This window comes from Saccopteryx leptura, chromosome 8 (genome assembly GCF_036850995.1).
Source record: "Saccopteryx leptura isolate mSacLep1 chromosome 8, mSacLep1_pri_phased_curated, whole genome shotgun sequence".
NCBI classification, from domain to species: domain Eukaryota; kingdom Metazoa; phylum Chordata; class Mammalia; order Chiroptera; family Emballonuridae; genus Saccopteryx; species Saccopteryx leptura.
This window is the reverse complement of record NC_089510.1, coordinates 81949873-81972450: the sequence shown is the minus strand read 5'-3', so window position 1 is coordinate 81972450 and position 22578 is coordinate 81949873. Positions and strand designations below refer to the sequence as shown.

At 36.4% G+C, this 22578-nt stretch overlaps 1 protein-coding gene across 1 annotated transcript in view; it reads left to right on the top strand.

Annotated features, from left to right (window-relative positions):
- NLGN1 (neuroligin 1) overlaps positions 1-22578 on the top strand; it is a 975736-nt gene that overhangs the window by 104556 nt on the left and 848602 nt on the right. The window lies entirely within an intron of this gene.

Sequence of the window (22578 nt, the reverse complement as noted above, 5' to 3'; positions counted from 1 at the left end):
CTCTCTGGGCTCTTCAGCTAAAATAGAGCTCTATTTTATAGAAGTGCTTTTCTACTCTTACTATTTCCTTTCACTTATTGCTTCAATTTCCTCTTCACTAGATTTCTTTTGAATTTCCTCTAATTTGGTCCCTTAACTCATGAATTCACCAAAGCTATACTCTCAAATGTCACTAATAATCATTTCTTGTTAAAATCCCAAAGCGTTCATTCTGTGCTTGTATTTCTTTTACTCTTGATTACTTTAAACATATTTAAAAGTCTCTGTTACATTTTTTTTTTCTCAGCTCCAAGACCCTAAGAGTAGTAGGTGTTTGATGTCATCTCTTTCAGATGTGTCTTTCAAACTAAAAAAGAAAAATCATTTATATTATTTGGTCTCTTGAGGACCAACTGTGACTATTTCAAGGTAGCTGAGCCATCTACTGTTCTATTTTCAGGAACTGGCAAAGTGAAGGATAATTGGAACTACATTTATATTCCTAATGTTCCATGCTTTCTTTGTTCTGTGTTTTCACTCTGCCCAGAGGATATGTCCACTATAAGCCATTGCCATCTTAAACAAAACCAGAATTTGCCAACCCTCTCCTATTTCTAAGCCACTTGTCCTACTGTGCACTCCTTGAGGAAACCTCAATGATTAGAGGAGTCTATATATTGTCCACATCATCATAATAAGCAATTTGCTCTGTTAGTTGTTTAGCCACATGTGGCTCTTAAGTATTTGAATGTGATCAATGATTAATTTTACCTGTTTTTTATTTTCAAATGCAAATGAATACTTTAGTGCTGTTGAATTAAATAAAATATTACTAAAAATAATTTTACCTGTGCCCTTTTGCATTTTTAAATGTGGTTATTGGAAGACTAAAAATTACATATGTGTCTTATGTTTTATTTTCTTGAACAGTGCTGCCCCAGTGCTACAGTTACAACCACAAAATCCTAGTGATTTAAAGCTATAATAGTTTACTTCTCCATTGTGCTACATGTCTGTTGCAGGTTGACTAAAGCTGATCATCTGTGTTTCATCACTTCAGATCCCAAGTTGATGGAGCAGTCACTACCTCAAGTCTGCCAGTCAGTGGCACAGAGGGAAAGAGAACTCTAGGGATCTTGAAAAATAATGCAATGCTCTGGCCTAGAAGTGACTTACTTCATAACTTTATTCCTGATTCACTGACCAGCATTAAGTCACATGGTCCAACAAAGCAACAAAAGATCAGGAAGGATAGCACTGCAAGTGTCCAGAAGATGGAAAGCCATAAACATGGCAAATGACACGAATACTATGCACTATCTGGGAAAGTTCTTTCTCATTCCTTTTTCTCCACTGATAATAGTCCTTTTAATGCAAAATGACGACTGTCTGTTTTCCTATAGTTGTCTATTTGAAAATGCTCTTTGGCAATCATGCTATTTTTTATAAGTTAATGAAAATTGTTAATCTTTAGAGGTACCTTGAATTACTTTTAATTTCTGATTCAAGCATAATTATTATTGAACAAGTCACACACAACTGTTACAGTTCAAATTAAATATGTATTAGAAAATTTGGAAAAGCAAATTTGGAAGGTTACATTATTTTTTGCTTATATATTTTTTTCTTTATATTATTCCCCAAATTGAAGGACTTTGTATATATTCTTCAGAAAGCTACAAAGATGTGTTTCCAGTGTAGCAGAGACTTTCTAGTAGTTAACATATTGTCATGAGTTGTAACCACTAGAAGTAAGATACTGAGTTACTTGTTACCTCATGAGTATGGGGGCAACTAATCTTTCTTTGAGACACTGCTGGTGTTGTCACTTGATTGTTCAAGAAAAATAAAATCTGTCATCTCATTTTACTCAAAGTTAGCTAATGCTTCTCTCAGAGATTTCATGTAAAATCATATATGAGGAACCCAAAATGAAAACAACCAAATCACATTTTTGACTCAATTATCAAAAAAGATCCCATGAGATGCAATTATGAAGAGAGGCAAAGGCTGATAGTGGATGATCGCAGGCTTTGCATCGTGGACTTTGTAGCCAGGAAGCTTCTCCACTTCACCATTTGCTAAGTGACTTTAATCAAAGTAGTTAAGCTTATTAAGGCTCATCTAGTCTAGAAAATGGGGGTAGTTCTTACCTTGGAGGACTGTTATGTGTCTAACAGATTTTAACACATATTAATACTTCAGTAAATGCTAGTTGTTATGAGAAGAGTTCTAATGTAACTTCATACCCTAATTGGTGGCAACATAAAGAGCATATTACTTTTCACAGATGGATTCCTCTTGCAAAAACAGTGTTCTCCTTATCAATTTCTTCTTGATAGCTTCTTTAAAATTTTACTTTCAAATTGCCCAGTCTGTTCCAGTTTGTCCTTGAGTCTTTGATGTACCTTGACTATGTGTTCTTAAACACCTTAGGGAGCTTTGTCCTTCAGGCTGGCCCCACGGCTGGGTCTCTGACTTGGACCATTTCTTTCTCTGCTCCCCTCTCTCCATATCACTTTATATATGTCACTTTCATGGTATTTATTACACATGCCTTTCAACTATAGTTTGGTATAGATGACTTATTGCTCTATAAATCTTAGGCTTTTTAGGAAAGGAACTATCATAGTGAGAATCAACTAAAAGTGAACAAAAAAACATATTCTGTACTAACTTATCCAATGTCTTCATTTTGGTTTAAATCTAAAGGAAACAAAACTGGTAGATGCTATGTGCTTCCCATTGTAAAGATGAAAGGAGCTTGACACTAAGTAACTTAGGCATGCCAGTGGGAAGCATTCAAATCCACGTTGTTCTTTATCTAAAACTGGCATTCTGACATTTGTTGATACCTCTGCCCAACTCCTGTGTAACGCTCTGTCCCCTTGCAACAGTAAACATAGTGCCTTAATCCATAGTTATATTTGATTAATAAGTAAATTTTCTTAACCATGATTACTTTTATAAGTGCACAATTCTTTTATTATTCAGAGAAACTGAAGGGATCAAAAGCATTAATAACTTAATAACTACTGAAAGTAACACATCTGCCTTCCATTATTTTGGTGAAAGAAGAGTAATCATAGAACACTCTTAGGCCTGTTTCAAGGGGGCAGTGGCTGACCTCCAAGCTTCAGTGCCACAGTTTTGAGCTTCCTTCACAGTGCATGGCTCATCTACATATCTGCGCTGCCTCTCTTTCTCGTTTCATTTATTATCTACTTGTTACTTAAATTTTTTTAGCCAGTCCATGCTGTAGTTTGAAAAAATACATACAATTTGACAGAATAACAATAAATAGATAAAGAAAATTGAATAAAGAAAATAAGAGTGGAAAAAACAGATACCAGTATATGATTTGTTCTCGAGGATACAGATCCGAAGACCCTAGGCCAGTGGTTCTCAAACTTTTTGAAGTCAGGGCACATTTAAAATCCTACAAATAATTGTAGGCGCACTAGATACAAATTTCTGAGAAATATGTTAGAATAAGTCAAATATTAAAGAAAAAATATAGGTCCTGGCCGGTTGTTTCAGTGGTAGAGCGTCGGCCTGGCGAGCAGAAGTCCCGGGTTCAATTCTCGGCCAGGGCACACAGGAGAAGTGCCCGTCTGCTTCTCCACCCCTCCCCCTCTCCTTCCTCTCTGTCTCTCTCTTCCCCTCCCGCAGCCGAGGCTCCATTGGAGCAAAGATGGCCCGGGCGCTGGGGATGGCTCCTTGGCCTCTGCCCCAGGCGCTAGAGTGGCTCTGGTAGCAATAGAGCGATGCCCTGGAGGGGCAGAGCATCGCCCCCTGGTGGGCAGAGCCTCGCCCCTGGTGGGCGTGCCGGGTGGATCCCGGTCAGGCGCATGCAGGAGTCTGTCTGACTGTCTCTCCCTGTTTCCAGCTTCAGGAAAATACAAAAAAAAAAAAAAAAGTTTAAGCATGCTTTTATGGTAATTAATGAAATAAATACAACAAACTTAAACTTATTCTGACATTAAAAAACATTTTTATGTTACATTTTTTGAGTTATGTTTTTTAGAATTCATAAAAAAGAGAAGTTAAAAAATAAAAAGCGACAAAAAAGTTATCTTTTTTTATATATAGATCCATTCTTAGTAAGGTTTAGTAAATTTGACAGGTCCCAGTGTGAATGTGTTAAGTTTTTTCATTCTTGTGTTTATGAGAAACATGAACCTGGTGTGTCCTAGCAATTTCTTCAGTATTTGGGCATATATTTGAAAGGCAAACTTTCATTTCCTGGTCAATACATTGAAGAATTCCCCTCTTTTTACTCTTGTGTTGAGGATAGAAAATCCTAAATAGAATGTTGAAAATTGTAATAAAATGTTCAAAGCTTTTTTAGCTATTGTTACATATTCTTCTTTTATAGAAATCCAAAACGCTTCAAGAGACAATTCTTTATGTTTAATCATCAATCCAAAACCCTCACCATACATATCATCTTGAACTTTACACCAAACAAAGGATAGAAGAAACTTGCCTCCAGTCTTTCCTGGGAACATGGGGGGTAGTGTAATCAATCCAGCACCACAGCTTAATAGCCTTTTGCAACCCAATCAGGCAAGTGAGGTGGGGGGGGGGGTTGGACAGACTGTCAGCCTACAGCCAATTCCCCACACCTCTGTCCCCCAAAAATCTAAACTCCAAAAACCCTATTGTTTTTTTGGTCCCCAACCAGCACATATTTCTCTGGAATACCATAGGGCGCACCTGGAAATCTTCTAGGGTGCACCAGTGCACCCTGGCACACACTTTGAGATCCACTGCCCTAGGCAGTCAGCAGGAAAAGATAGCAAATTGGATGCTGATCTCTTTAACACTGAAGTAAAGTGGATATATAATCATGTATAAAGTTTAATGTTCCTAATATGGCAAGTCAGCTTGCTAAAGGAAAATTTAACATATGCAGGCATGTGTTGGTGTAGTGAAAAGTATCTTATAAAATATACTGTGGCTTTTTCCATGGCTGCCACGGACCAATGTGGCTCATAATTCTGGGTCTTGAGTGAGAACGGTGCGGAATTAAGAAAACAGACTCATTAAGAAATAAGGATGGGATCGGAAAGCCTCTTCAATGCTGATGGCAATATCCGAGTGCCCCATAGCCTCAGTTTGCTTTATTATATAACCATATGCAAAACAAGGAAGTCCTTGGTACAAAGTTACACATCTGAGACAAAAACAGGAACTCTCCCAAGGCATAAACAAGAATCCCCCCACCATGCATAAGCGAAATTAACCAACATCTGAACAAACAAAGAGTAAGAGGAAGGGCATGCAACTGCTTCCAGCAACTTAAGCAAGCAAGTGAAGTGGGTGCAAATACTCAGCATCATAGCAATATGGAGATGGAGGGGGAAGAACTTAGCCTTTTGCTAAGCCTCGAATCTACAAGGGCTTTTTGCCACTTGCAGTGTACAACACAGGGCTATTAGATAAGTTTATCTCCGAGACACAGTAGCACAACAGAACTCACTTCTCCATGAAACATGGTGCACCTTTCTTCCCAAAACCAGTTTTATTCTGTACTATATCCAAACACCTGGCTACAAGTGGCAGGACTGGGAGGAACACCTTGAGTCTTAAAAATATATAAAACAACAATGAATTGTAATTAGGATTGTATTTAGGCTACTAAAATTACCAGACACCAAACCCAGAATGAGATGATTAAAACAAACCTAAACAGTTACCACAGGTATTGACCCTATTCCTGTTGGTGTTGGTGAACAAGACCTGTTTTCAAGAACAACCTCATACACTCTTAATACTTGCTCACATTTCATTTTCTTTTCTGCAGTCATTGCTTGCATTTTGGTATTCTGTTGTCAAATAAGTAGAAAAAAACAGAAGGTCAAATAGTTATGAAATTTTAAATTTCAAAATAGGGCATGAGATTTAAATATAGCTAAGGACATGCACAGATGAGTTTTGACAGAACTGAGAATATATTCACAATCAGGTCAACTGTCATGAACTAAAACTGATGAACTGCTTTGCAAAGTCATGTGGCATAAAAGGCAGGGAGCCTAGGACTCAGAGTTTACACAGCAAAGCACTGTGGCTAGGCAGCAGCAGTAAGTGGTCCCCCAAGGAGGTTGGAGAAAAGAAACTAAGTTTCTTCCTGGGGTGCTCTTTCTGAGTAGTGTTGGGACCTCAGGAAAATTGATTGGCTTTTAAATCTTTTACTTGATACAGTGTGTCTGCATTTCTTGGATGTTTCTATGGGGATGAGAAGGTGGACATTGGTTCAACTGGAATGTTACCAAACATTAACTATTCTGAGAGATGGCCAGATAAACTCTCAAATTTCTGTTATGTCTTTTTTTTTAATTGAATTTATTGGGATGACATTGGTTATAAAATTATATTAGATTTTAGGAATACAGTTCTATAATACATCATCTGTATATTGTATTGTGTGTTCATCACCCAAATCAAGTCTTGTTTTATTCCGTTTATCCCCTCATTACTCTCTTCTACTTCCCCCACCTCCTTTTCCATCTGGGAATCCCCATATTGCTGTGGGTCTGAGTTTTCTTGTTTCCTTATTTTTTAATCCCTTCACATTTTTTATCCATCCTCCCAACCCTCCCCTCCTCCAGTTGTCAGTCTGTTCACTATCTATGAGTCTCTTTCTATTTGGTTTGTTAGTTTATTTTGTTTATTAGATTCCACATATGAGTGAAGTCATATGGTACTTGTCTTTCTCTGACTGGCTTATTTCACTTATGATAATACTCTCCAGGTAGTGGTGGGATTCAGATGGTTCACACCAGTTTGGCAGAGCTGATACCTAATTTTTTGTTGAGTTCAAAGAACTGGTTGTTAAAATGGCACTTATAATCAGGGTTCTCTCTAAGGTGGGCACCTGGGCAGTCGCCCAATGTGGAAATCACAGATTTACATTCCTTACTCTTTTTTAATGTTCATCTGCACAACAGCATATTCTAAGTGCCCGTAGTCATGTTCATTCCGTCCATAGATGAGAAAAACTACAAGTGAGGACGCCAATCAAGAAGCAATATGGAAATATCTTAAATAACAGTTTTATTGCTTTTTAACAGGTATTATTTAATATTTTTTCATTAATATTTATAAATTATTTCTTATAACAATCTAGTTTTGTGTACCTCTTTTGTTGTTCCTATTTAAGTATTAAATGCATAAAATAATAAACTTTTCGGTATATTGTTTCTTATACTTAAAATGGTCATTAGGGCAGAGGACAGGTTGTTAAATTATTTGAATCTCACCACTATCTCCAAGTCTAGTTATGCTGTTGCAAAGGGGTAAGGTTTCCTTCATTTTACAGAAAAGTATTATTTCATTGTGTAAATGTACCCCCAGTTTTATTATCCACTCATCTATTGATGGTCATTTGGACTATTTGAAATCTTGGCATTGTAAATAACACTGCAATGAATATAGGGATGTATATATTCTTTCAAATTTATTTTGGGTTTCTTCAGAAATACTAATTATTAGAAGTGGAATATTAAATATTAGAAGTGGAATCACTGGGTCATAAGGTAGTTCCATTTTTAATTTTTTTTTTTTTTTTTTGGTATTTTTCTGAAGTTGGAAATGTGGAGGCAGTCAGACAGACTCCTGCATGCGTCCGACCAGGATCCACCCAGCATGCCCACCAGGGGGTGATGCTCTGCCCATTTGGGTCGTTGCTCTGTTGCAACCAGAGCCATTCTAGTGCCTGAGGCAGAGGCCACAGAGCCATCCTCAGCGCCCTGGCCAACTTTGCTCCAATGGAGCCTTGGTTACAGGAGGGGAAGAGAGAGACAGAGAGGAAGGAGAGGGGGAGGGGTGGAGAAGCAGATGGGTGCTTCTCCTGTGTGTCCTGGCTGGGAATTGAACCCGGGACTCCTGCACGCCAGGCCGACGCTCTACCACTGAGCCAACCGACCAGGGCCCATTTTTAATTTTTTGAAGTAACTTCATACTGCTTTCAACAGTGTCTGAATCAGTCTGCATTCCCACCAACAGTGTATGGGAGTTCCCCTTTCTGTACATCTTCTCCAACACTTGTTTGTAGATTTATTGAAGAAAGCCATTCTGATAGGTATGAGGTACTATCTCATTATGGTCTTAGTTTGCATTCTCTGATGATTAGTAATGTTGAGCATTTTTTCATGTCTTTTTGGTCTTTTGTATATCCTCTTTGGAAAAGTGTTTATGTAGGTCTTTTGCCTATTTTTTAATTGATTGTTTGTTTGGTTTTGGTGTTGAATTTTAGAAGTTCTTTATAAATTTTGGATATTTATCTTTTTTCAGATATATCATTGATGAATATGTTCTTCCATTCAGTGGATTGTCTTTTCATTTTGTTAATGGCTTCCTTTGCTGTGCAAAAACTTCTTAGTTTAATGTAGGCTCATTTGTTTATTTTTATTTGTTTGTTTGTTTCTCTTGTCTAAGTAGATATATCAGAAAAAAAATTGCTATGTGAAATTTCCAAGATTTTACTACTAATGTTTCCTTCTAGAATTTTTATGGTTTTAAGTCTAACATTTAAGTCTTTAATTCATTTTGAGTCTACTCTTTTGTGTGGTGCAAGAAAGTGGTATAGCTTTGTTATTGGGCACTTATCTGTCCAATTTTCCCAACAACATTTATTGAATATACTATCTTTACCTTATTAATTGCTCCTGCCTACTCTTTCAAATATTATTTAACCATAAAGGCATAAGTTTATGTCTGGGCTGTCTATTCTGTTCAGTTGATCTATATGTTTGTTTTTATGCCAGGAGCATGCTGTTCTGATCACTCTGGCTTTGTAGTATAGTTTGATATTAAATAGCATGATGCATCAACTTTGTTATTTTTTCTCAAGATTGCTGTGGCTATTCAGGGGTTTTCTGTGGTTTCATATAAATTTTTGGAATATTTGTTCTAGTTCGGTGACATATACCATTGGTATTTTGATACAAATTTCAGTGAATCTAAAGTTTGCTTTGAGTAATACAGACATTTTAGTTATGTTCATTCTTCTTATCCATGAACACATTTTGTTTCCATTTCTACTTTCTTCAGTTTATTTTTTGTGTATGTTTTAATTTTCTGAGTACAGGTGTTTTACATCCTTGGTTGAATCTATTCCTAGGTTTTTTATCTTTTTAGATGCAATTGTAAGTGGAATTGTTTTTCATAGTTTCCTTTTCTGATAATTCATTATTGCTGTATAAAAGTATAACTTATTTCTCAATATTTGATTGGTTTCCTGCTGCTTGACTGATTTCATTTATCAGTTCTAGTAGTTTTTTTGGTGGAATATTTAGGGTTTTCTATATACAGTATCATATCATCTGCAAATAATGATAGTTTTATTACTTTATTTCCAATGTGCATCCCTTTTATTTCTTCTTTTTGTCTGTTTGCTGTGGCTAGGACTTCTGTTTAGTGTAAGTAAGAGTAGTGAAAGTTCATGGAGGTTATCCATTTCTTTATCCCTATCTTAAGAGAAATGTTTGTAGATTTTGCCCATTGACTAGATGTTGGCTATGAGTTTGTCACATATGATCTTTATTATGTTGTGGTATATTGCCTCTATTCTCACATTGCTGAAAGTTTTTATCATAAATCAATGCTGGATTTTATCAAATGCTTTTTCTGCATCAGTTGATATGATTATGAAGTTTTTATTTTCATTTCTTTATGTAGTGTATGTTTACTAATATTGTACCAGCCTTGCAGCCTCAGAATAAACTACAATTGATCATGGTGTATGTATGATGTTTTTTATTTATTGTTGAATCCCATTTGCTAATATATATATATTTTGAGCATTTTAGCATCTATATTCATCAGAGATATTTGCCTATAGCTTTTATTCTTTGTAGTGTCTTTATCTGGTTTTGGAATTAGGATAATGCTGGATTCATAAAATGAGCTTGCTGGGTTATATGGTAGTTCTATTTTTAATTGTTTGAAGAACCACCATACTTTCTTCCATAATGGTTGTACTACTTTACATTCCTACCAACAGTGAATGAGGGTTTCTTTTTCTCTACAGCCTCTCCAACATTTGCTATTACCTGTCTTGTTGATAATAGCTAATCTAACAGGTGTGAGGTGGTATCTCATTGTAGTTTTGATTTACATTTCTCTAATAGCTAGTGATGATGAGCACCTTTTCATATATCTATCGGCCATTTGTATTTCTTCTTAGGAGAAGTGTCTGTTCATGTCCTCTTCCCATTTTTTTATTGGATTGTTTGTTTGTTTGTTGTTGAATTTTGTGTTCTTTATATATTTATATATTTTGGATATTAGGCCTTTATCTGAGCTATTGTTTGAAAATATCATCTCCCATTTAGTTGGCTGTCTGTTTATTTTGTTGTCAGTTTCTCTTGCTGTACAAAATCTTCTTAGTCTGATGTAGTCCCATTCATTTATCTTTGCCTTCACTTCCCTTGCCTTTGGAGTCAAATTCATAAAATGCTCTTTATAACCAAGGTCCATGAGTTTAGTACCTATGTTTTCTTCTATGTAATTTATTGTTTCAGGTCTTATATTTAGGTCTTTGATCCATTTTGAATTAATTATATACCCCCAAAACTCAAAAACACTGGTATATAAAGACACATGCAGCCCCATGTTCATTGCAGCATTGTTTATAGTGGCCAAGACATGTAAACAACCAAAAAGCCCTTCAATAGAAGACTGGATAAAGAAGATGTGGTACTTATATACTATGGAATACTACTCAGCCATAAGAAATGATGACATTGGATCATTTACAACAACATGGATGGAACTTGATAACATACTAAATTCTTGGGTATATTTTAGAAAGAGAAGTGTTAATTTTCTTAATGTTTGGTAAAATTTACCTGTGAATATATCCAGTCCAGGACTTTCGTTGTTGGGAGTTCTTTTTGATTATTACTTCAGTTTCATTAGTTGTAATCTATTTAGTCAGATTTTATGATTCTTCCTGATTCAGTTTTGAAAAATTGTATGTTACTAGGAATTTATCCATTTCATCCAGATTGTCCAATTTGTTGGCATATATTTTTTTCATAATATTTACTTAAAATCGTTTATATTTCTTTGTTGCCTGTTGTTACATCTCCTGTCTCATTTCTGACTATACTTATTTGGGTACTCTTCCTTTTTTTCTTGATAAGTCAGGTTAAAGGTTTTTCAATCTTGTTTCTTTTCAAAGAATTAACTCTTGGATTCATTCATCTTTTGCATGTTTTTTAGACTCCATTTTATTTATTTCTGCTCTGATCTTTATAATTTCTTTCTTTTACTCACTTTGGGCTTTATTTGTTGTTCTTTTTTCAAGTGACTAAGTGTAAGGCTAGATTATTCATTTGAGAGTTCACTTATTTCTTCAGGTAAGCCTGTAATGCTGAGGCTCTCCCTGTTCAGAATGTTTTTGTTGTGTACCATAGATTTTGGCTCATTGTGTTCTCATTTTGTTTGTTTCAAGATTTCTTTTTATCTCTTCCTTGATCTCATTGTTCACCCTGTAATTGTTTAGTGACTGTTATTTATTGAATAGCTCCCATGTCTTTGTTGTATTTCAGTTTTATTCTTGTGATTGATTTCTAGTTGTTATATTTATCAGAGATATTTGCCTATAGTTTTTATTCTTTTTAGTGTCTTTATCTGGTTTTGGAATTAGGATAATGATGGATTTGTAAAATAAGCGTAGGAGTCTTTCTTCATCTTGAATTCTTTGGTACAGAATCCAAGGTGCTTGATATAATTTCAATCTTTAATTCATTGAGACTTGTTCTGTGTCCTAAGGTGGTCTATCCTAGAAAATGTTCTATGTGCACTTGAAAAGAAAGTGTATCCTGCAGCTTAATGGTGAAATGCTCTAAATATACTATATCAATTAAATCCATCTGATATATTGTGTCATTTAAGGCCACTGTTTCTTTGTTAATTTTCTGTCTGGAAGATATATCCTTTGATGTTGATGGGGTGTTTAAATATTCTACTATGAATATTGCTGTTAGTATCTCCCTTTATGTCTACCAAGATTTGCTTTACATATTTAGGTGCTCCTATGTGGGATGCATAAAGGTTTACAAGGGTTATATCCTCTTGCAGCCTTTATCATTATGTAGTGTCCTTTGTCCCTTACTATAGGCTTTATTTTAAAGTCTACTTTGTCAGATATAAGTATTGCTACCCGGGATTCTATTTCTCTTTGTATAAAAATATTTCTTTCATTTTTTTACCTTTAGTCTATTTGTCTTTCCTTCTGAGGTGGGTCTCTTGTAGACAGGATTTTTAGGACATCTTATTTTCTTGTCCACTTTGTTACCTTATATCTTTTGATTGTAACATTTAAGCCATTTACATTTAAAGTGGTTGTTTATAGGTACATATTTATTGTGATTTTACTTTTTGAACTATGTTTCTCTGCTTCTTATTCTTTTTCTTCTTAAAAAAGAAACTAATATTTCTTGTAATATTAGTTTTATGGTAATGAACTTATTTAACTTTCTTCTGTGGGAAGTTTTTTATATATTCTTGATGTTAAATGATGCCTTGTTATATAAATTAGTCTTGGTTATAGGTCCTTGCTTTTCATTATTTTGAATATTTTATGCCAATTGTTTCTGGCATGAAATGTTTCTATTGACAAATCAGCTGTCAGTTTTATGGGAGCTCCCTTGTAGGTGATTGTCTTTCTCTTGTGACTTTTAAGGTTCTTTCTTTGTCTTTAACCTTTGCCATTTTAATTGTAATGTACCTTGGTGTGGATCTTTTTTGGTCCATCTTGTTTGGGACTTACTTTACTTCCTGTACTATTGTATCTTTTGCATTTACCAGGTGAGTAAAGTTCTCAGTCATTATTTCTTCAAATAGGTTCTTGACACCTTGTTCTCTCTCTCTCTTTTTTCTGATACCTCTATGATATAGATATTGTTATGATTCACATTGTTCTAAAGGTCTCTTAAACCAGTAAGGTTTATAATCTTCATACAACATCATGATGTTTAACTCTTTTGCAGACTGGCACAAGGTTTCTGGCGGACCTCCACTGGTACACTGACCAGCACTTGAAAACCGCTGCCCTCAACTATCTTCATTTTTTAAAATTCTTTTTTTCTTTTGCTTCTCTGATTGAGTGTTTTCTGCTACCTTGTCTTTTAAATCTCTGATTTAATTCTCTGCTTTATTTGACCTAATGTTTATTTTTTTCTAATGTATTCTTCATTTCACCTATTGTATTATTTATTTCTGTCTAGATCTTTTTTATGGTTTGTATATCTTTTTGCATGCTCTTATAGTTCTCACTAAGGTCTTGTGCATACTTATAACTATTTTTTTTGAACTCTATATCTGATAAATTGCTTGCCTCCATTTTATTTACCTCTTTCTACTAGAGATTTCTCCTGTTCTTTAATTTGGGTCATATGTCTTTGTCTTTCTATTTTGGATGCCTTTTTCTGTTTGTTTCTATTAAGTAGATCTTCTAGACAGTCTTGGTAGGTGGTCTTATGTATTAGATGTTCTGTGGAACCCAGTTGCACAGTCTCTTTTATTTCTTGAGCTGAGTGCTCTAGGAATGTCCCTTGTGTGGTTTATGTGGGCCCTCCTGTTGTAATTGAGACTTGATTGCTATTGGCCTGTTCCTGTGTGGTGTTAACCAGAAGTCTGTTTGATTCTGAGGGTCAACCCCGACCTTAGTGTATGAGGTGCTGTGCAGGTACTGATCACTTAAAGTGAAAGTCACCAGAGCAAGGTCTGGTGCTTGCTGAGATCTCCCTTTGGATAAACTGCTTGTGAAGCTAATTGGATCTGCTCTGATATTGTCTGAAGCTGGCCTTTGTGTGTGTTGTTTCTGGAGCCTTTTGAAAGAGTTTATGATGCAGGCCAATGTCAGATGCTGCCTGTGACTGGCCCAGAGCAACCTGTTTGGACCTAGTAGCAATCCATAGTTAGTTTCTGCTTCTGCTGGTCCTGGGTGTATGCGAGACAGCCCTGCACTAAGGCTAGATTTCACCAGCACTGGGCCCAAGTGTAGGCCCGCGAAAGTCCTAAGGCACCCCAAGATCAACCTCATCCTGCTTCTACCTGCCAGCTGCCTGTTAGGATCAATCAATGGAAAAGCCTCTGGTAGTACTAAAGTTGTATGAGGTAGGTTTACACTGAGTCAACAGATAGAAGTGACTGGTGTTTAACAGGTTGATAAAAGTTCAGTCTTGGTGTCAGTACTGGTTGTGAGTACCCTCAGCAAATGTCTCCGTTGAGTTGCCACCTGCTGGGTGCTCGCATATTTTTGTGTTGGGGTGGGGCCTCAGGAAATCATCAAGGTGTGGACACCAGAGTTTATAAAGCTCAAACAGACCAAGATTTGTCTGTATGAAGGGATAGCTCTTCCCCTGTTGGGCATATGCAGGAAAAATGTTTCTTGTTCTATAGACACACAATTCAGTCTGTCCCAGATTCTTCTTAGAGCCCAATCTCTGCTGAGCAACATTGTTAGGAGTTGAGAGGATCGGGCTAATGGATCTCCCACAAGGGAGGAGTGCAGGTCAGTCTTGGTTGATGGAGGAGGAAGTGGCCCCCCAGTCTAGAGCAAAGCAACTCAGTCTTGACTGGATTCTACCCAGACCATGGCAAGGCAGAATCACTCGGAGTTGAGAGGGTGGAGCAGCCAGGAGTCTGGAGAGTGTGGCTAGGAGATCTCTCATGAGGTGGGAGGATCATTCAGGTGACTGGAATGTGGGCGAATGGTCCCTGTGCCAAAGCCATACAACTTAGTCGCTTACAGTCTCTGAGTCTGCCCAGGCTTCTACATCCTGTTCAGGTAGCTGAATCCCCAGGAAATTTCAATCTCTGCAGGAAAAATCTGCAGGAAGTCCATAAGGTGGGGCTTTTGCATTCCCCCGAGCTGATCCATATGGATGGGAATGCTCTCCCCAAGATAGATGGCATCTGTAGTATTGGAGAAGACTACAGCTCAGAGATCCTGACAACTGCCCTGTCACCTTTCTGCCAGAGCTCCGCATTTTAGTCTCTCCTCACAAGACTCAAGTCTACTCTGCCCTCCCTCCATTGGAGCCCTGGGTGAGCTGGTTGCAAATGAGATTTTCTACATTGGCTCTTTAAGAATGTGCCTGTGTTTCTAGCAGACTCCTGCCTTTCTCTGGTAGACAGAATCCCCACTGATTTTCACAATATGGTGTCATGTGGTGTCTCTTCCTGGGTCTGCTGCTTTTGATTTGGAAGCCTGGTTTGGGGTTGAGACCCCACACTTCTCTGGGGGAACCTCTGCAACTGACGTGTCTCTCTAAAACCTCAGCAGCTTCCCCTGGGAGCAGAGCTAGCCCTTTTCAAGTCTGTTCTTCTTAAGAGTTTCAGTGTGGTTTCTGCTGTATATCTGTGGTTATAAGACTTCTTTTTGGCTAAACTTCAGTTGAGTATTCAGGTTGATTGTAGTATAATTTAAATGTAATTTTATTTTGGTTCTGGGAAGAATTGAGCATACCTTTCACCTACTCTGCTTCTATTTTGTCTCTGTAATGGATCTACTATGTGTTAGTCACTCTAAATTCTTGATATGGTTTATCTTTCCTGGTGATGAAGATTTAATTTTATTTTAATTGTAATTTTGACTCCCTTCCAGTTTCTGTGTGTGTGTGTGTGTGTGTGTGTGACAGATAGAAAGACAGAAAGAGGGACAGATTAGGACAGACAGACAGAAAGGGAGAGAGGTGAGAAGCATCAATTCTTTGTTGTGGCTTCTTAGTCTCCTTAGTTGTTCATCAATTACTTTCTCCTATGTGCCTTGACTAGGGGGCTACAGCAGAGTAAGTGACACCTTGTTCTAACAAGTGACCTTGGGCTCTAGCCAGCAACCTTGGTCTTCAAGCCAGTGACCTTGGGGTTCAAGCCAATGACCATGGGGTCATTCTATGATCCCACACTCAAGCCAGCAACCTCTCACTCAAGCTGGTGAGCCTGTGCTCAAGCCAGTGACCTCGGGGTTCGAAACTGGGTCCTCTGGGTCCCAGTCCAATGCTCTATTCACTGTGCCACTGCCTAGTCAGGACCAAATTTCTATTTTTATTACTTTGTTCCCTAAGAGTGTTAATCACTCATTGATATTAGGTAGGAAAAGTAAACAATCTTTTGAATTTTGATGTGTAAATACTAAATATTAAGGAGGTAGTCTCCAAGTGTGTCTAAAGATTAACCACCCAGATAATCAAAATATCTTCATGAACTTTTTAAAATGTAAATTTCTGGGCCCAACCCAGACTCAATAATATTTGAGAACCAATATATTGTATAGACTAGTATAGCAAAGATGTAATTCTTACTCTTTATGGTTTAAATTATTTAATGTGTTACTCTGACAACAATGGTGAAGAATTGCTAGCTATCTTTCCTTGAGTCACCCTAGTAATTCCTTTTGGAAACTGTGATCCAAGCAGCTTTTCTCAACTGGGCAAGGAATTAATCCCTAATGACACAGAACATCTATTATATATAATGAATAAGCTTTCCTCTTATGTCTCTACTATTATACTAGTTATGTACCAATGTCAGGATAATGGAGAAAATAATCACTCAATTTTCTATATTCTGAGGTTCAGATGAGGAACCTCATTAAAAAGGAAAATTAAAATCATTTTACTGAGTTTATAAATTTGTCATTCTCATCCATTAACAAAGACATGATGTTTATATTACTCAAGACAAATTAGAAAATTGCTATATATTACTATCAAAGAAAGTCATGCACATGTTGAAAAAAATTAAATAGTATCTTCAGCTAACTTTTGCTGCAGTGAAGCCTCTCCAAAGTTGTGGTGGCTCCTAATAGCGAAGGCTTATTTCTAGCTCATGCTGCATATCCATCACAAGTTGTCTGAAAGCCAGCTTGGAAGCATGTGAACATCCTGGGATTCAGGCTGATAACCAGTGACCAAAGTTTCTTATTGATATTACAGAGGAAAAGAGAGATGGTGGTGAATTGTACACTGGCTATTAACGTCTCCACCTGAAAGTGACACGTGTCACTTTCACTCACAAGTCATTGGTCTGACTAGTAAGATAGCTTCCCAGAACCCTAACAAGATTAGGAAGTATAGACATGCTATGTTTTCAGAGGGCAGGGGACTGGGAATATTTGGTGAATAACACTAACGATTACTAGTTATATTGAAGAGTAAGTTCTTATTGGTAAACTTCATCATCCCAGGCTCTGTCCTGAAGTGACTGAAATGACAGCCACTTATGTTTCTGTGTTTAGCAATTCTGGTGCATTTTTTTTTCTTGTTTTTTTCTGATTTACTTGTTTCACTCCGTATAATGTTGTCAAGATCCCACCATTTTGTTGTAAGTGATCTGATGTCATCATTTCTTATGGTTGAATAGTATACCATGGTGTATATGTGCCATATCTTCTTTATCTAGTCTTCTATTTTTTTTTTTTTACAGTGATTAAAGCCTTTAAGCAAACTCTTGGCCAATAAAGCAAGAATCCATAAAAGAGTAGTGTCCTTAACATGTTCACCAAGTCCAAGTTGGCCCCAACACCGTGCCAAATCCCTGAAAAATGCAACCCAACCCCAGTTTAGTCTGTTAGGAGCTGTCACTAAGAACAGGAGTCCAGGACAAGTCCACCTCCAGGAAAAGTCTGCATGGCACTGGAATTGTTGTCACAATTCTATACGTTGCAGCTCACGTCCAAGTCCCAATGACCGCTGCTTCTAGCTGGTAATGATTCAGGTAGACTGGAAAAGCCATCTGCAGCATGTGTGGAGATGGAGCTTCTGTTCTCCTCTGCCTGGAGAGATGAGACCAGGTTGCTTTTCCCTGGAGCTCTGTGACTGTGGCTTGGTAAAGAGAACCTTGGGATACACTAAGCTGGGTGGCAAAGGTAGATTCATAATAGAAGTTAGCAAAAGGGGGAAAGAGAGCTCTAAATTAGGAGTAGGTCCCAGCCTGAAATATGAGTGGGGCATTGAGGTAGGAGGAATAAAGAAAACACTATATATTAAACAAAGCAGCAGAAAATAGGACTATCAACACCCACAACAGATATCTTCAAGGGAAGAAAAAAAAACCTGACTTATTCAGGCAAGACATAGTTAAGTGGCCCTTGTGCAAATGAGATCAGTTTACCTGCTTCTTGGAAGAAATACCCTAGGCTCGTCCACAGTGTGGTAGATGGGGCCAACGGCCCTGGGCACCTTCAGCCTTCAGTGGCAAACCCCATCATTCTGGGCAAGGTTAGGTCATAGGTGGCTGGAGCAGGGCTGGAAGAGACTGAACCCTCCCTTAGAGGAGCGAGGGGGAAGCCTACCTTCCAGTGTCCCTGTTTCCTCACAGCAGAGGCATATAAGTATGGCAGGCTTTAGCTCAATGACCTTCCTTTTCACTATTGAAGCAAGACCCAGATGGCATCCTATGAGACCCCTTTGGGGTGTTGGAGCCTTTAAGGGCGTATCCTAAAAACTGGTAGTTCCCTTGATCTCTATTGGGCTTTTTCTGCCTCTTGGTATCTTAAAAGCCATGCTCAGAAGATCTCGCTGAGGCGTTTGAGGATCCCCATCTGCCTATATAAGTCTTTTCCATGTATCTGGAACTATTTGGAAAAAGACAAAACAGTGTTATTAGCTGGATCAAATAAAGAAGGTAGTAGTTTTCAGGAGAAAAAGATTTGTTCATCAGCATTCAAAAGAAATTTAAAATTTTTTTAAGTAAAAAACATGATATGGTAGACCCATAGGAGTTCCAGGATATGACTCCCCCTTTTAAAATTTTTTTTTTAATTGACTTAAAATATTTGCTGGGTACCCTTTAATAATACCTTGACTTTAAAGATTGTAAGAAATACACATAATTCGAAAGGTTTGACAAAATACAGTAAATGCTTTTGCTCCATATGCAGGAGCATTGTCAGTTTAACCAGTTTAGGAAATCCAATAATAGAACAATGCATACAGACAATGAGCTATAACATGCTTAGCAGCCTCTCCTGTTCTGACAGAGGTTACTATAAATCCAGAATATGTATCCACTGTAATGTGGACATAGGACTGTTTGCCAAATGAAGGTATATGAGTAACATCCATTTGCCAAAGTTGTCCTGGTAGGGGTCCTTGAGGGTTAACTCCAAATGAAGGGGCAGATTGTAGTATAGGACCCCTTGGACAGAATTTTCCAGTCTGCCATGCTGCTTCCCGAGAAAGTTGAAACTGTTTACACAGGGCTGCAGTGTTCTGGTGATGAATAGTATGAAACTGAATTGCTCGATCTGTCATGGTTGCTCCAAATAATTTTTCTTTTGGGTAGCTTAATCAACAAGGGCATTCCTAGGCCCTGGCCAGTTGGCTCAGTGGTAGAGCATTGGCCTGCCATGCAGGGTCTGGTGCATATTTTTAAATGATATGTTGATGTTTCTTTTTTGAAATCTACTTATATATTATTTATTGACTTTCTGCTGTGAAAGAAAAGTTCAGTTCATTCATCTCATCACCATTCTCTTTGTTTGGTACCCCTGCCCTTCCCCCAACTATCTTGCCTTCTTAGGAAGTCAGCTGAAGATGTACTGCAGTAAGAAGGGGTATACCAAGAGAGATGAGCATATGATATCAAGGGAAGAGTGGGTTTAGCTGAGAAGCACAGTGATGTATTATGTCACTATGACAGCTGTATTCTGTCGTATAGAACAGTAAAATAACAAAAGACTTTAAATGGAAAGCTTTGAGAAGTAAGAGGAGTCTACATTACAAAAAATGATTAACAACTTATAGAAAACTGAAATATAGTAAATGGCACTTGGTAGAGGATTTAAAAAAGAGAATTCATTCTAAATGACTCAGAAAGGTTTTTTTCTTACAGAAAAATAAGGGACATTAGACTTATAGAGAATGCAATATAATCTTAGTATATGACTGAAGGTTGTACAAACTACATTTAAAACATGATTATAGTAATAATACTTATTAGATTTGAAATTTTGGAACTAATTTTAGTATTTAAATATAAAAGTAAATTTAAGGCTGTCAAAGCTTGGGTAGAGCAAAAAAAAAAGAAGGTGAAGAGAGAGGATGGGAACATTAATATCCTTTCTGATTCCAAAAAATGGGGAGTTAGTGCATATTGTCTGTTACTTATGACATCTGATAAGAAGGCTAGCTATTACTATTGAAATTGCAAAGGTGTTAGTAAGGGAACTGAAGGTATTGATTTAGATGGGATGATTAACTTTCTGAGAAAGGAAGCAGGGGTGTAAAATTTCTGATTCTTTGCATATCTAAAAATATTTTTATGATGCTTTCACATTTGACAGTTTTATTTTACATAGGAAATTTTATTGTTAATAATCCATTACTTTGAAGGCTTTCCTTTCATTGTTTTTATACTTCTGTAATGCTAGAATCCAGTCTGTTTCTTGTTCCTTCATCAGTGACGTATTTTATTCTCTTTAAAAGAATCTGTGATCTCATCCTTGAACTTGCTGTTAATTTTTAAAAATATGTATCTGGATGGGTATTATTTTTAGTTTTATTCTTTTTGTTGGATATTTGATGGGCCCTTTTAATTGAAAAGTAATATTCCTCCACCTTGGGAAATTCTCTTCTAGTATTTTTCTGTTTTTTTTCCTATATATTTCCCCCAATTTTCTCATTGTTGTACTCTGGTTAATCAGATAATGAATTTACTTCCTATTTGACCTCCTGCTGTATGTATTTTCTCTTATTTATTTTCTTTTTTAATATCTATTTATTCTTTTTAGAATATTTTCTTAAATGTGACTTTGATATCTTTTACTAAATTTCTATTTTGAAAACTTTATTCTTTTCTAAGAGTACCTTCTTGTTCTTTTATTGCTCTTTTTTTGTTGAATTTACCTTTTCTTTTCTATGAATTCAATGTCTTCCTAGATTTTCTTCTCAGATGGTAATGAAAATATTTTAAGTTTTACTCTGTTCTCTAATAATTTTCTGTATCTTTTGAAGTTGACTTTTCTGTTGGCTTAATTTGTCTTTTTTTTCTCTTCTTCCACATTGCTTGTTTTCCTAAATAACTGTTAATCATTATTTACCTTTAATGGTTAGAAATAAGGTTAAGGAACTATTTCCTAGAAGCTCTTTAGATATGGAGAGAATTAATCATTCATTTGTTCTTTATGGTGAATAGTCAGTAAGCCAGCCTTTATACTAGGAACTGTAAATGTTAGGTGCTAATTTAAAAAAAAAATTTTTTTTTTAGAGAAGAAACCTCTGTTTCTGGTTTTGTTTTTGTTTTTGTTCTTGACTTAAGATACATGACAGACTACTAGATATTTTGCTTCTATTTAGAAACTGTTATTTAATCCCCCTCTTTTTTCCAGTTTGATGTCTTATCCCTCAACTCTAGTGTTATTATATACAGTTGTCCTTTAAAAATGTATTGCTACAGGTGTCAACTCTTACTGAAAACATGATTAATGTACATGCTACATGTCTATTGTTTGTTCCATTCTAATCACTATGGAATACATCCTTTTGTCTAAATAGCTGTAGCTGGTGTTATATTTCTCTAGGGTCTTAACTTTTCCTCCAACTGTTTTACCCTGTCATGTTCAGATGACATGTTTTCAACACTTAATTTTAGTAGGTAGTCAGTCTAGTAGTATTTATTGAACAAAACTCAGTTTTTATTATGGCATTTAATCTAATTCTTTTGCTACATTGGCTTTATCTAACTCAGATGGGCATACTATCTAGCTTCATTTTGTTAACATTTTAAAATTCTGTTTGAAACATAAATTACTGTTTGTTTTTTGTGCACAATAAAATGTCAGGAATGATGTTGTTAACTGGAACTCTTCATCCAGAACAAAACAATTGTTGCTTATGTAGCTTCCTGGTAACTTCACAACATATATTCCAATTTTCTTCTTTTGTCTATTAACATAACAGTTAACAATGTCCTACAAGAGAGCAAAAATGGATGTATTACTAATGAAATCTGTCACTTGGGGCTTCCCTGGCACAAATTAGTAAATGAACTAACTTTGAGCTTCTTCAAGATAATGATTCATTCCCAGCATTATTCTGCCTTTGCAAAGGAGTACATAAAATTCTGGTGTATACTCATGAGCATATTCATTAGGATAAAACCAGTTCTAAAATAATTGTCTTAAAGATTTTTGGTGACTTTGACAGTATCCACTGAGTATAAAGTTGATCAAAAGAGAGCAAGTATATTCTAATAGTATCTTGTGTTCTGAAACATTACTAAACTAGACTAAATAAAGTAAGACATCATAAGTGAAATTCTTGTAAGAAAAGCTAAAGATTCTTGCAGTCCTGAGAATAAGATTTTGATAAGATTCATGATGATGGTTCATTCATTTATATATGCAATTAAAAATGTTTACTAAACTCATATTCTGTGCTCATCACTACATTAGAATCTAGAAATAAAATGGTAGAGAAAATAGATGCAGTTCTTGCTTTCATGAAACTCAGAGACAATTAAAGAGAATTTTAATACAATATGATAAGGTAAAAAATATATTATTTGTCATAAGGACATAGTTGAGTGACAGTAAACAAAGACTTGGATAGAGGGATAGCAGTCAGGGAAATCTTCCCA